The 14,489-nt window shown below is 49.9% G+C and overlaps 1 protein-coding gene across 2 annotated transcripts in view; it reads left to right on the top strand.

Moving 5' to 3' along the window:
• Nucleotides 1–640: 640 nt before the first annotated feature.
• The window catches only part of Allc (allantoicase), a 33,802-nt gene continuing 19,953 nt past the window's right edge, over nt 641–14,489 (top strand). The window contains exon 1 of one of the 2 annotated variants that reach the window (XM_047523026.1): nt 641–706. The gene's annotated coding sequence lies outside the window, so the exon portion shown is untranslated. Of the gene's footprint in view, nt 707–1,838; nt 1,928–14,489 lie in introns of those variants that run through there. The other variant, XM_047523027.1, reaches the window with a different exon arrangement.

The following is a 14,489-nucleotide window of genomic DNA, read 5'->3' as shown; positions in this document are numbered from 1 at the left end:
TTGGGGCCTCCCGTTTGCTGCACGGCTGCTTCCAGCCAGAGGAAAGCCTCGGCTCCCAAGGTCAGGAGGCTGGAGTGCCCATCTCCTGGGGTGATCGATACTGGCCTATCTCGGGGTCAGTGACCTTAATGAAAGGTGCAGTTCCCCCTGCCACATAGGGGACACAGGCTGCAGGGAGTCTTCCCACCAGTGTCAGGTGTGCTGCCCACCCAGGCCTCCCCCCGCCACGCCAGGAGGGCCTGTGTGTCTTGGTTTCTCCCTCCTCTGGTTGTGAACTCGCGTGTGTGTGTGTCCTATTCGTTTACATCACCCCCACGGAGTGGGAAACACACACAGAAGTGTGGGTGGACTCAGGCGCAGCCTCTGCCCCCGCCCTGGCCTCTGTCTCAGGAGTCAGGACCACCACGCGTCCGCTGGGTCCTAGAGCAGCTCTCCTTGCACCCTCCTCAGGGCCTCTGCGCCTCCGCAGTGCCCCTGCCACTCTTCCTCCATTCTCTGAAGGCAGAGGGGGTTCAGTTTATTTTTGCCTCCTCCTCAGTTTTCAGCATGGGCTCCCAGCAGAGTCAGCCCTCAGTAGGCCCCACCCCTTAGGACAGGAGCGCTGAGGGACTGACAACCTGGCCTGTCTGCAGAAGCACCCGTGGTTGCTGGCCAGGTGCTGTGTCCAAGGGTGGGCTCGGCAGCAGGCAGTGAACCTCTCCTCCAGGTCTGTGGCAATACGAGCTCTTTAAAGGGAAAAGGAACGGAGGCTCCAAGGAGCCAGGGCTCTTTAGGTCAGCGCAGCGACTCTGGCTCGGGGGCTTTGGGGTCCTGCCTGCTCCGTTGAAACTCGCTGCGGCGGGCGGTGCCCCCTGGTGGCCGCGCGGGGAAGGCGGTTCCGCGTAGATGCTTTCCCACCCACCTTCACTTCTAGGCGGCTGGGCCCTTTCTTGGGCTGGTCCCCTGTTCTCCTGTGGTGACACCAGGTGGGGAGAAGGCCACACGTGGCTCTGCCACTGAGAGAGTGTGAAATGAGCCCCTCGCTCTTTGGAGTCTCTGTTTTCTCAATGGGGCAAATTACAGATGCTCAGATTTTGCATCACCTGGGACGGGGCCTGACACCAGGCCTGGGGAGGGGCCTGGTGCACTTCCCGTGAACATGCGGAGACCTCAGTTCCATCTTCCTGGCTCCTGGGGGGATGACCTCGAAGTGTGTGTGGAAGGTGATCCAGAGTGAGGCAAGAAATCAGTCGAGCTATGCATTTTCATTTTTAACTTAATAAATACACAGCAAATTACACAGATCATTAAAGAGCGACTGCATTCTGGGGTGGAGCAGCTGTAGCGGAGGCTGTGAATCGGGGAAGACGGGAGCCCTGGTCTATAGATACTGGCTATAGTGCTGCTCTAACTCTATATTCTGAAAGGTCCCAGGCACCTGGGGGCCAGGCTCTTTGTCACTGTGGACACCTGGGTGAGAGGTGCCCAGTAACCAGCACCCAAGAGGTCTACCTTGCTGCCCTGAGGATAGCACTGTCCCTTCAGTTGACCAGTTTTACCCAAGGAGCCCCTCCTGGGGCCTGCTGTGTTTTGGGGTGTCTGAGCCACACAGGGGTCCTGGTGCTGCATCACTGGCTCACACACCTGAGTTTTGCAGACTCTTGTCACACCTCGAAGTAGCCAGGCCCTGGCTGGGGTCTGGAATTTTCCGGGTGTAGGTCATGGCCCAGGACCTTGACCTCGGGCACACGGGGCATGAGGCATGAATCTCTGACGGGGCCAGTTTTCTTCTCATGGCATCTGCCAACAGCACGGGAGTCGCAGGTCCTGGTTCCCCAACTGGAAAGTGCAACGGGAATCCTGGGTCACTTCCTGGAGAGGAAGGGGCGTCAATGTCCCTGGGTCTCCAGCTGGGCTTTTCCAGGACACCAGCGGCTGCTGTGGCCAGGTGGGAGGCTGGCCTGACCCTGCCTTGCTCCTTGCTCCTCGCTCCTCTGAGGCCACGTCCAAGGCTGCAGGCTGGTTTTCAGGGGTTCAGACCTCGGCTGGAGGAGCAGTACTGCATGAGGCAGCTGTGCAGTGGCCAGAGGGAGGGTGTCAGGCGAAGGGCCGGCAAGGAAGGTGAGGGTGGGGGAGCGGTGAGACGCGGTGTCGGGGAGGAGGCGGGCCCTTCCTGCTGGGGCCAGGAGGAGCCTCCCATGGTGGCTTGGTGCTGCCTCCTTCCCTCCGCCCAGGCCTCATGGTCACCTGGCCACACTCTGGGAGCTGTGACTCACTCTCCACGGGGCACCACCCTCGGCAGCCTCTGGAGTCGCTGGGGCCATGGGTGGTGCAGGAGGCACCTCTGTCCCCACCCCTCCACACGTGGGCTGCTCCCTACCCTGGCTGCTACCGTGCTCCAAAGAGCCGGCAGAGGCAGCCCTGGTGCCTGAGATGCAGATCCTCCTCAGAGACATCACAGGGAAGCTCTTTTATAACCCAGGAACTGAGATGGGCGATCAGCCTGTCCCTTGTGTGGTGGGACTGGACCGAGACCCAGGGAATCTGTTTGCTTTTTCTGCAGGAACTGCTTGAATGGCAGTTCCAGCAGAGCTCCTAGACCAGGTCACGTTCTCCTCGAGACTCTGCCTCCCTTGAGTGCTGGCATGTCCCTCCCTCTCCTGGGGTGCTGCCTCCTCTGCTGGTCTCTGGCGGATCGCAGGGACGGCCCGGCCTCTGTATGCCCACCTCCTCTCAGGAAGGCCTCGTCTGCTCTCCTGGCTCCCTTACTCCCTCATGTGGTCTTCCTGACTTCTGAGTCTTCTGCCTAGACTCCAGCCTCCAGGGTCCAGCTGCTTGCCAGGCACCTGCTGTGTGGCAAGTCCAGTCATCCTCAGCCCCCAGAGTGCCTCTCCACCTGTGTGGCCCAGCACATCGGAGGCACCAGCCAGAGGCCTGGGCATCCCAGTCCTTCCGTTTTCTCCGTTCGCGTCCTGGGTGGTTTGGAGCTGGCTCTTCCTCACTGGGTGCTCGTTATTTCTTGATTGAATCCCCACGTTGTCCCCCAAACTGCTCTCCTGCTCCTGACTTTGTCTCTGTCTGTCCTCCTTATCCTGGTGGCTCAGGGGTCTGCAGTGCACACCTGGCAGGCCCCTGGTGTCCCCCAGAGTCCTGACTGGGAAGGACGGAAGTCGGCTCCTCCCCTGGTGCCGCCCGTCTTCCCGCTGCCCCGCCCATTCTGGACGGCAAGGTTACGGCTGGAGTGTCCCTCCCCCAGGGCAGCTGACGCCTCTTCAGCACTTGTCCCGCGTCACCTTTTCTGGGAGTCCCAGACCCCAGCGGGTGACCTCGGTGTGACGGTGCTCCTGGGGACCTGTGCGTCCCTGCCCTGCTGGGCTCACGGAGGACGTGGCCTTAATCTCACCTGCCTTTGCTCCTTGCACCTGGCAGAGTCCTCTGCACAAAGGTGGCCACAGGGACTCGTTGGAAGAGGGGAGAAGTGGCACTGAGTGACACCTGACTGTGATTTCTAGGGTTTGGTAGGGAGCTGAGCAGAGCTTGCAAACCGTGCTCTGTGGATCAGATGCAGCCCGCTGCTTTGTATGGAGCGTGAGCTGAGTGGCTGTTAGTGCGGTTAAATGGTTGGGTGTTCTGGGGCAGCACTCACAGGGCGGAGACCCAGGGTCGAGCAAAGCGCTGCATTGGGCTTGGGAGACCCGAGCTCTCCTCCACGGGAGTGCAGGACAGGAGCCCTGGGGACTGGAAACCTCTGCACCAGGTGCTTAGCACGGGCAGGCGCCCAGCAGGTCTTCGGACCTTGCAGTGTGGTCGGGGTTTCCTACGTCAGCGAGAGGTTGTCGGGGATTCTGGGACCACTGCTAAATTCTGGTCTTATTTCTAAGGTCGTTGATGAAAAGGGGTGTAAAATAACGGGTGCTGTTCTACAGTGCAATGGACACTGCAGCGGCACCCGCCCTCCCATGGGGGGCCCTCTGCAGCCACGGACTGCTCTCCTGTGCTGTCCACAGTAGCTTCCGGCTGGACGTGCACACAGGCTAAGGAGCTGAACTTTGGATGTCACTGGATTTAAAGTTAAATGCTCCACATGGAACTGGACACCATGGCCAGCACTGAACCTGTCCATGTGCCTGGGGGTCCTGGCAGCAGAGCCACTCTCCTTTAAAGGCCTTCTTTCTCTGCCTGGAGACGGTAGCAGAGGAGGGGACAGGAGACCACGGAGAGAACAGACGGAGTGGTGTCATGAAGTGGCGCTGGGAGCGGCTCCCTGGGGCTTCCCACGGTGGCTCCTTGGAGCCGCGTCTCAGGGTCTGTTTATTTTCCCTTTATCTCAGTGTGACAGTTCAAACACACTCGAGCCGCAGAGTCTTCTCTGCAGATGGAGCTTTGCCAAGAGAATGATAAAGAGTTTAAGTACATGCTTCCTGGAAATGGCCATGGAGGTCTCTTCATGGCTCCGAGTCCCTGGGGACGTGGACTCCTGGAAGGCAGAGGAGAAAGTTGATGGAGAATTTTCCTCCCCAACTTAAATTCATTTCTTCTAATTAAAATAGATGTTTCCAAATGAATATTAGCCTTGAAAATTCGCTCATGGCTTTTGAGGTGTTCGCTCTCTTTATTAAATGTCAACACACACACACACACACACACACACACACACTTAATGAGCTTGCAGATGTGTGCCTCCAGTTGGAAGAACAGGCCACGTTCAGTTGGGCTGCTGTTGACCAGGGACAACGTCTGCCATGCAGGCCAAGTGTGAGAGGTCTGTCCGCTCGGCAGCGCGGGCTGCCGGCCCCGGGAGCACTGTGGCTTTCTGAAGCGGAGCACTTCCTGTGCGCGACTCAGGGGAAGCAGTCCTTTGCAGAGGGACATTTCCTGCCTTTCCCGCCCTCCCTCCCTGCTTCCCTCCCTCCCTTCTTTCCTTCCATCCTTCCTCCCTCCTTCCCTTCCTTCCGTCCTCTCTTCTCTGAACTGAAATGTGTCACTGAGTGAGGTTTTGGGTGGGGACAGAAGCAGGGAAGTGATGAGACTGGATCTTGGGAAAGTCCCTCCCTCTCTCCCTCCTTCGCAGCCTCTGGTGTGTGTGCAAGTGGAGAGAGTGCTGGGTGAGGCGTGTCAAAGGAAAGGTGGGGAAGCCCTTCAACCTGGCACTCTGGCCAGCAGGTGGCTGCAGACCAGACTGCGTGGGCCCTGTGTGCTGCGGGGACACCTGCTCTTCCCACCAGCGGGGCAGCTGAGCCAGGAGTGCTGACTGACCGACTTGGGCAGAATGTCCCCTGGCTCAGTGCTGGTGCCCGTGGCGCTTGCTGCGACAAACTGCAAACCAACGAATAAAGAAAGAAACCTGGTTGAGCTGTTTCCAAGGAACAGCTATTACATCAGATGCTGCGCAATTATTTGAGCAAGTCAAATAGTTGGCAAGTTTTCTGTGTGCCCACGCCTGTCCTGGTGCCGTGGGTTTTTTACAGGTGGAGGAAGATTGCACCGTGCTGCGGGGAGGGACGTCCAGGCACTCAGAGTAGACTGCAGCGTGGCGGGGGCCAGCTCCAGCCTGTCGCACCAACCTCTGCAGCCTCTGCACTGCCCCCAACCGGACTTCCCCTGGGCTCCCACTTCGCAGCCCAGAGCCGTCCAGCAAGGCAAGCTGAGCTCATGGTGGGACACAGCAAAGCAGGGTGCTGCCCAGTGACAGTCCTTCAGCTGGTGACTGGCTGTCCCCAGAGAGGGATCTCAAGTCAGGTTTTTTCCATGTTTCCAAATCGGTGCATCATAGTTGCGCATATTGATGGACTTTCTTGCTGTGAGCTCACACATGCACACAGTGCAACCCTGTGATCGGGCCAACGCCCAGCACACCCCGCCCTCCGGCCTCCCACTGGGGCCCTTTCCTCTGCTGATCTCTGACTTCCACGAGATCCGCTCCCACCTCCGTTTTCCTCTTTCCTCTCTAGCTTCCGCATATGAGAAAGCACAGGACTCGACCTTGACCTTCTGAGTTTGACTGATTCCACTTAACATGAGGGTCTCTGTCCCATCCATTTTCCTGTAAATTTTATTCTTCTTTCTGACTGAATAAGACTCCCACTGTATATATACACCACATTTTCTTCATCCATTCATCCACCAAGGGACACCGAGGCTGGGTCCGTAGTTCGGCTGTTGTGGATTGTGCTGTGAACGTGGGTGAGCTGGATCACTGTAGTAAGATGCTCTCCGGGTCAGTTCTGAGGAGGGACAGCTGGCTCTAAGGTGGATCCACACCTAGCCTTTGGAGGAGCCGCTGTTCTGATTTCCGTCGTGGTTCTACTACTTCACAGTCCCACCAGCTGAGTAAAAGTGCTCCTTTTTCTCCGCGTCCTCGCCAGTGTTTGCCGTTGGCATTCCTGCCGTTTGGACTGTTGTGAGATGAAACCTCAGTGTAGTTTTGATTTGCACTTCTCCAATTGCTAATCATGTTGAATATTTTTTCATGTACCTGTTGGCCATTTGTATTTCTTCGAGAAGTGTCTGTTTAGTCCCTTTGCCCATTTATTAATTGAGTTATTTGATTTTTGGTGTAAAGTTTTTTGAGCTCTTCATATATTCTGGATATTAATCCTCGGTCAGAAGAGTAACTACCAAAGATTTTTCTCCCATTCTGTGGGCTCTCTTCACATTCTTATCTCCTTGCTATGAAGAAGTTTTAAATTTGATGCTGTCCCATTTATTAACTCTTGGCATTATTTCCTGAGCTTTAGGGTCCTACTGAGAAAACGCTTGCCTATGTCTAACAGGTGAAGTATGGCCCTATGCTTTCGTGTAGGAGTTGCATGGTTTTTCGCCTAATCCCGAGGTCTTTGATGCATTTGGAGTTGATTTGTGTGCAGGGTGAGGGACGGGGTCTAGTTTCATTCTCCCTGAGGATAAGCAGTTGTCCCAGCACCATTTGTTAAGCCTGTCTGTTCTCCAGTGTAAGTTTCTGGCACCTTTGTCAAGGGCGACATGACTGCACTGTGTGGGTTTGTCCGTGTCTTCTCTTCTGTATCGTTGGTCCTCTTTTCATGCCCGTACCGTGCAGCTTTGTGACTACAGCTCTGCAGTGTAAGTTGAAGTCAGGTATTCTGACGCCTCCAGCACTGCTTTTCTTGGCTTAGAACTGCTTTGGCTATTCTTGGTCTTCTATTCTTCCAAAGAGTTTAGGACATTCCCCCCCAGATCTGTGGAGAATTTCACTGATATTTTGATGGGGATTGTGTTGAATCTGTGTATTTCTTTTGGTAGTAAGGCCATTTTAGCAATATTAATTCTGTCTCTCCTTGAACATGGGAGGTCTTTCCATCTTCTAAGGTCTTCTTCAATTTCTTCAGTGTTCTATAGTTTTCATTATAGGGGTCTTTCACCTCCTTGATTAGATTTCTTACTAGGTATTTTATTTTATTTGAGCCTATTATGAATGGAATTGTTTTCCTGTTTTTTTTTCTCAGCAGATTCATTATTGGTATATAGGAAAGCTATTGATTTTTGTATGTTGATTTGCTAATCTGCTACTTTGCCAAATTTCTTTATACACTCTAGCAGTCTTTTGGTGGAGTGTTTTTGATCTTTTAGGTATAGGATCGTATCATCTGCAAACAGTGATAATTTGACTCCTCCTTTCCTATTTTCATTCCTTTTATTTCCTTCTCTAAAGCTCTGGCTAGGATTTCTAGCGCTATATTAGATAAGAGCAGTGAGAAAGGACATCCTTGTCTTGTCTCAGATTTAAAGGAAATGCTTTCAGTTTTTCCTCATTTACTCTGAGGTTGGCTTCAGGTTTTCCATGTATAGCGTTTATGATGTTGAGATAGATTCCCTCTGTCTCTAGTTTCTTCAGTGTTTTTTCTTTTATCATGAATGTGTGTTGCATTCTGTTGAAGGCCTTCTCTGCATCTATTGAGATGACTAAGTGATTTTTGTCCTTAATTCTGTTAATGGGTTGGATCACATTAATTCGTATGTATTAAACCATCCTTGCGTTTCTGGAATAAAACCAACTTGGTTGTGGTGTATAATCTTTATATGTTGTTAAACATGGTTTGCTAATATTTTATTAAGTATTTTTGTATCTAAGTTCATCTAGAATATTGGTTTGTAGTTTTCTTTCATTTATGTGTCCTTATCTGGTTTTGATATGAGTGTGATACTGATTTCAAAGATTTGAATTTGGAAGAGTTTAATTTACTTCTATTTCATGGAATAATTTGAGGTGTATTGGCATAAGTTCTTCTTTAAAGATTTGGTAACATTCATCTGAGAATCCATTGCGTCCTGGGCATTTCTTTGTTGGAAGGCTTTTTATTACTGCTTGTATCTCATTACAAGTTATTCATCTGTTTAGGTTTTCTGCACCCTCTTGATTCAGTTTTGGCAGGTCATATTTATCTAGAAGAGTATCTGTTCTTCTAGGTTTTCTAATTTATTGGAATATAAGTTTTCAAAATAGTCCCTAATGATCTGCTGGATTTCTGAGATGTCTATGGTGACTTTTCACTAATTTTTCTCTAATTTTATTTATTTGTTTCCCTTTTTTCTTTTGGTCAGTTTGGCTAAGGGCTTATCAATCTTGTTTATCTTTTCAATGAACCAATTCTTTGTTTCATTGATCATTTTAATTTTTTTTTTTTTTAATTCTCAAGTTCATTGATTTCAGTTCTGCTCTTAATTATTTCCTTCCTTCTACTGGTTTTGGAACTGGTTTGTTCTTCTTTTTCAAGGGTTTTGAGATGCATTGTTAGATGTTTATTTGGGATCTTTCTGATTTTCTTATGTAGGCACTCATAGCAAAAACCTTTCCTCTTAGAACTGCCTTCATAGTGTCCCAGAGGTTCTAGTATGTTGTATCACTATTTCATTTGAGTCTAAGAATTTTTAAATTTCTCCCTTGATTTCTTGTATCACCCATTCATCATTCAAAAAAGTATTATTCAATCTTTCTGTGTTTGTATAGTTTCTGTAGGATTTGGTCATATTGATTTCTAATGTGATTCCATTATGATCTTAAAAGATACAAGGAATTACATCTAAAATTTTTTTTTGTATTTGCCGAAAGTTGCCTTGTGACCGAAAATATGGTATATTTTAGAGAAGATTCCATGGGCTGCTGAGAAGAAAGTGTATTCAGCTATTTGTTGGATGAAATATTCTATAGTTGTCTGCTAGGTCCATTTGATTTATAACATTTTTCATGTCCAAAGAATCTTTACTGAGTTTATGTCTGGATGACCTATCTAATGACGAGAGAGTTATGTTGAAATCATCCAGTATTGTACCAGGTTTACCTGGGGCTTTGATTTGACTATTGTCTCTTTTATGTAATTAGTTGCACTCATGTTTGAGGCATATTTATTATTGTTTATACCTTTTTGCTGGCTTAGTCCCTTTACAAATATGAAGTGACTTTTTTTGTCTCTTCTGATTGATTTTTGTGTGACATCTGCTTTATCAGATAGAAGTAGCTACTCCTGCTTGTTTTGAGCTCCGTTTACACTGTGGCTGTCTTTGCTTCTAAGGTTCATTTCTTGTAAGCAACACATAGTTGACTCTTGTTTTTAAGTCTATTCTGCCAGACTATGTCTTTTAATTGGAGAGTTGAGACCATTTACATTCAATGTTATTATAGATGTTTATTAATTCCTGACATTTTGACTTATTTATCATGTTTAATTTGGTCCTGTTTCTCATTTGCTTAGCTATTCTTCAAATGACATTTGTTCTTTTGTGAGATCTGAGGTTTGTTTTTTATTTCTTTTTTTAGTGATTTCTTTAAGTAAGTTCTGTAGTGCTGGTTTAGTAGTCATGCATTCTTTTAGTTTCTGCTCATCTTGGAAGGTTTTAATCTCATCTTTTTTTTTTTTTTTCAGTGCTGGGGATTGAACCTAGGGCCTTGTGCTTGCAAGGCAAGCACTCTGCCAACTGGGCTATCTCCCCAGCCTTTCATCATTGATTTTGAACAATAGCTTTGCTGGATATCACATTCTTGGTTGACAGTTTTCTTTCAGGACTTGGGAAACATTGTTCCAAGCCCTCCTGGCTTGTGAAGTGATTTTGATTGACTTATCTCTAAATGTGACCTGATGCCTTCCTCTTGAGGTTTTAAAAATATTTTCCTTATTCTGTATGTTAGGCATTTTAATTTTAATGCATCACAGAGAGGTTCTTTTTGACTTGTCTATTTGGAATTCTAAATACATCCTGTTTCTTGATGTCCATCTCATTCTGAATTTTTGAAAATTTTTCTGTTATTATTTCCCTGAGAGTTTATTCATCCATTTGCCCACATCTCACAACCCTCCTCAATTCCCACAATTCTTAAATTTGGTCTCTTCATGTTGTCCCAGAGTTCTTGTATATTCTGATCATGGTTGCTTATTCTTTTTCCTCTAATACTCTATGTATGTTTAAGATTCACCACTTTGTCTTCCAGTTCTGAGATTCTATCTTCAGCAGGGTCTACTCTATTAGAGAGACTTTTAACTGAACATTTTATTTGATTTATTATGTCTTTAATTTTCAAGATTTGTTTGATTCTTTTTCAATTTTGATCTCTTTATTGAATTTCTCATTCATATTCCATGCTTTCTTAATTCATTCAGTTGGTTTCCTGTGTTTTCTTGGGATTCATTGATCATTTTTATAATGATTCTTTTGAATTCCTTTTTGATATTTCATCCACTTCAATCTTTTTGGGGTCATTTGCTGGTGAATTATGACATTTGGAGATGTAGTGTTAGCTTGCTTTTTCATGTTTCTTGTATTCATGTGTTGGGTTTTGTGTATCTTTGGAAAGGGTTTATCTTCCACTGGTATGGGTGGGCCATTTCAGGGCAATCTTCACCTGCCAAAGTGTTCTAGAGTGATCTGGATTGAGACCTCATTGTAGTTGTGATGTCCACAGACTGTGTTATTTCTCTCTGTTTTTGCTATAGCAATGGATGTCCATAGGTGGGATCTGGGGACTCACCTCTAGCTGTTTCTACTTAGGTTCTGATCATTAGTTTGGGCTTTTTTCCTTCTAATCTTTTTATTGAGGTATAACTCAAAATTGAGTGTCATTAATTTGTTGTGGAGCAAGGTGTACTGTCTTTTGGTTGAGTTTAGAGTTTCTACCCCATGAACTTGTAGTATTCCTGAGGTTTCCCAGCATGTCACAGAATGGGGGGAAACAAACAATATACAGCATTAAACTAAATACCTGGTTCCTACTATGTTGTCTACCATGTTAAATGCTGAATTGCCAATGGCAAAAACAATTAGTAACCATGAACTCTATTTGGCATTAAAGCAACTGTGTCAGGTGTGGGTGTCAGCTGTCTCATCCACAGCAGTAATATTGCAATAGCATTAATGGTGGGGCAGGAGTTATATAAACCAGTTAGTGCTAAAAGATGATAGGAATACAGTTAAGAGAACAGAATGTGTGATAAGATGGTAGAAAAGAGTTTACAACTTCAAAATGTGGACAGAGAACATGCAGAAGAGTTGTACCATGTGGTGGTTATAAGGAAGGAGAAGGAATAGAAGTAACAAAGTAAAGGGAAAGTGAAAGAACAAGAGACTTGGTTGTTAGCAGAGGAAAAGAGAGAAAGAGGCAAATGAAAAACAATACAAAATGAAAATGTCATAAAAACCCTAAACCTCAAAAGATTAGGCAAAGAAAAATAACTACATTTAAAAAGTGCTAAAAATGAGAAAAGAGAAACAATCATGCTTATGTATGTAAGTTCATGAACTAGTCAGCACAGCAAAAGCACACACAGAACAAACAACAACAAAAGATTCTCAATGAAAAATGAAGAAATAATCTGCACTGAGGTGGTCAAAATAGTCAATGAGAATAGATGGTCACTGTCTAAGCCTGACTGTCCATTCCATTTCCTCTTGAGCTATGTACTAAGAACAAGAGCAAGGACTGGGGTCATTAACCCCTTTCTTTTTGTGTTGCTCACCAAGCTGCTGGTTGGAGCAGCCTAAGACTGACGCTGGTTCAGATGACGCTCCGCTTCTCTTCTCCTTGGTATGAGGTAGGATGGGATGGGAAGCGCTGTCGAGCGGCGTTGTCTACACACACCAGGTCAACGCACTCCTCGGGTGGGGCTGCTGCAGGGTTCCAGGAGTGGAGTTCCAGCAGGTGGGGCTTAGTTCTACTCCAACCTCAGGGTCTGTGCTGGGTGGTGTCTGCTCTGGAGAGACCAACACACCTCCAGGGCTGGCAGCTGCCAGGCTCTGCTGAGTCTGGACCTCTGGATTTTACTAGTGGGGCAGGAGAGACAGTCCTCCGCCCTCTCTGCTGTCGCGATGACAGCCTTGCTGGCTTCCCAGGCGTAGTCCCTGAGTGTATTCACACCGACTTCTCCAGATTCCTGACTGGCTGCAGCGGGTCATGTGAGCCACCAGACGCAGAGGGGTGAGAGTTGAATTCCCCGTCCAACGTGGCTCCCTCGGGCAGGACGTTTTCCGTGCTCGCCTCACTCCTGTTCTGCTGGGCCACGTGCAGGCACTCGCCAGGTCTGTGTCGTGGTGGCTGCTCCTTTTCCAGGTCCTGCAGCAGCAGCTGCAGTGTGGCCACCTCGGGGCGGCTCCTCCCTCAGCTCTCCAGGCCAGCGGGGAACTCAGGGCACTTTTCTTGCACCAGAGCCCAGTGCAGCCTCTGGATCAGCTAACGGCAGGCTGCTTTTCTGAGCTTGAGATTTTCCGCACTGACTCTGTCTGTGTCTCTGTGTCTTCCTCCTTCTGTGCTGAACCCCCAGCGCTCTACCCTGCTGCTGCCAGGTGCTGCTGCACCTGGTTGGCTCCTGTCTTCTTTGCTGAACGTACCTAAATGTCTGAGTCTCTAAGACACTCCGACTGTCCAGTATTGAGTTCTGGAGAAATCCCTCTCACCCACCTCAGAGAAGCAGTGCTCCTGCTGGCTGAGCCGTGGAATGGCGAGGAGTGACACTCCCTCTAGCCTGCCATCTTGAATCCTCCTCTTGCAGCAGTTTTGTGTTCAGAGTCTGCATAGGCTGTGTTTGTGTTGTGGTTTCCTGCTGTGACTAAATCTGTTTTTCCAGGGCTTTCCCAGAATGCCCTGGTGGTGATGGGCATGTCCTGCACCTGGCTGTCCAGCGTAGAAGCCACATGGGGCCACTGAGCATGTGAGATGTGATTAGAACCCAGGAGGGACTGGTTTAGAAGTTGTCAAATATCTGTGCATGCTGGTAGCTTCCCCCTGGAGCGATGTGGGTCCTGACACAGGCTGTTTGTTACTCGGCTCCTTCGTCCTGGGACCCCTTCACCCGTGTGCCTCTGCATCAGCCGCCCCGCCTGCCACTGCTCCTTCTCTCATTCCCAGCCTGAGCGACTCCTCAGGTCAGTTCCCGAGTCTGAAGCCCTGGGTGTGTGCTCAGCCGTGGTGCCTCGAGCAGGTCCCTGTCCCTGCATTTCCACAGGTAGTCACTGTCACAGCTTCAGGATCTGTGTCCTCCTCCACCGCGAGCCCTTCAGAGCAGGCGAGCCCCGCTGGTGGCCCTGGGCCTGAAGCTGGGAGCTCTGGAGCAGCAGTCCCGCAGTCAGACAGGTCTGCAGTTTGATGAGCCCCGAGCTGGCGCTCACCTGGCCAGCACTAAGGAGCAGGGGCTCCAGTCGTGTTTGCACGTCTGGGTTGGAGACGCCTTTGCGCCCCAGTGTGGGCTGCGTCAGTTCACTCGGCCCCCTCGGAGCTGGATTTTCTTCATTAATGAGGGGTGACTGAGACCCGGATCCCAGGCCATTCTGAGGATTACAGTGACCAGACACAGAGGCGGCCACGCCTGTGTTAGCCTTGGTGCCTCTCCGGCTCTGCGCTCTCCACCGTCAGCCAGGGGCTCGCCCGTGCAGGGGCCAGGGTCTACAGCACGAACCCTCTCACCTCCTGGACGAACCCATGGGGACGTCCCCATGAGGCTGACTGCCCCCACTCAGTGCCGTGCCCACCGCCCAGCGTCCCAGCGCCCCCCACGCAGGCCCACCATTGTTCCCACAGCCTAGGAACCCCTGGCGACTTGGTCTGTCAGCTCTGTCACCTGCCTTTCCAGACTCAGGGTCTGCGCCTTCAGGGCAGTGATATCTGCTTTGTGTCCCCTCTGTGTCCCCAGGACACACACAAGACGCTCCCTAGAGAGGCTCGGAGGAAGCAGGTCACAGGCCAGCAGGAAGAGCATTCTCAGCACAGGGAACAGCCACCGCCGAGTCACACAGTTGGCACAGCCTGGGGGCTTGATGCACAGCAGGGGCAGTCAGGGAGGGAGCGGGCAGGGGGAGGAGGACGTGCACAGAACAGGTGCTGCTGGAGGGCGTGGCCAGCTGACTTGTCTGCAAGACCCCTGAGGTGCTGTGCTGGAGGCCAGGGCAGACGCAGGAGACCACGGGGGACCTCTCAGGAGAGGGGTGGCGACGGCCTCTGCTCCCTGCTCCCCGGTGTGTGTGTGTGTGTGTGTGCATGCGCGCGTGTGTGCATGTGTGTGTGCATGTTCGTG

This window comes from Sciurus carolinensis, chromosome 13 (genome assembly GCF_902686445.1).
Source record: "Sciurus carolinensis chromosome 13, mSciCar1.2, whole genome shotgun sequence".
NCBI lineage: Eukaryota > Metazoa > Chordata > Mammalia > Rodentia > Sciuridae > Sciurus > Sciurus carolinensis.
The sequence above is the reverse complement of the archived record's forward strand: the minus strand, read 5'-3'. Positions and strand labels throughout refer to the sequence as shown.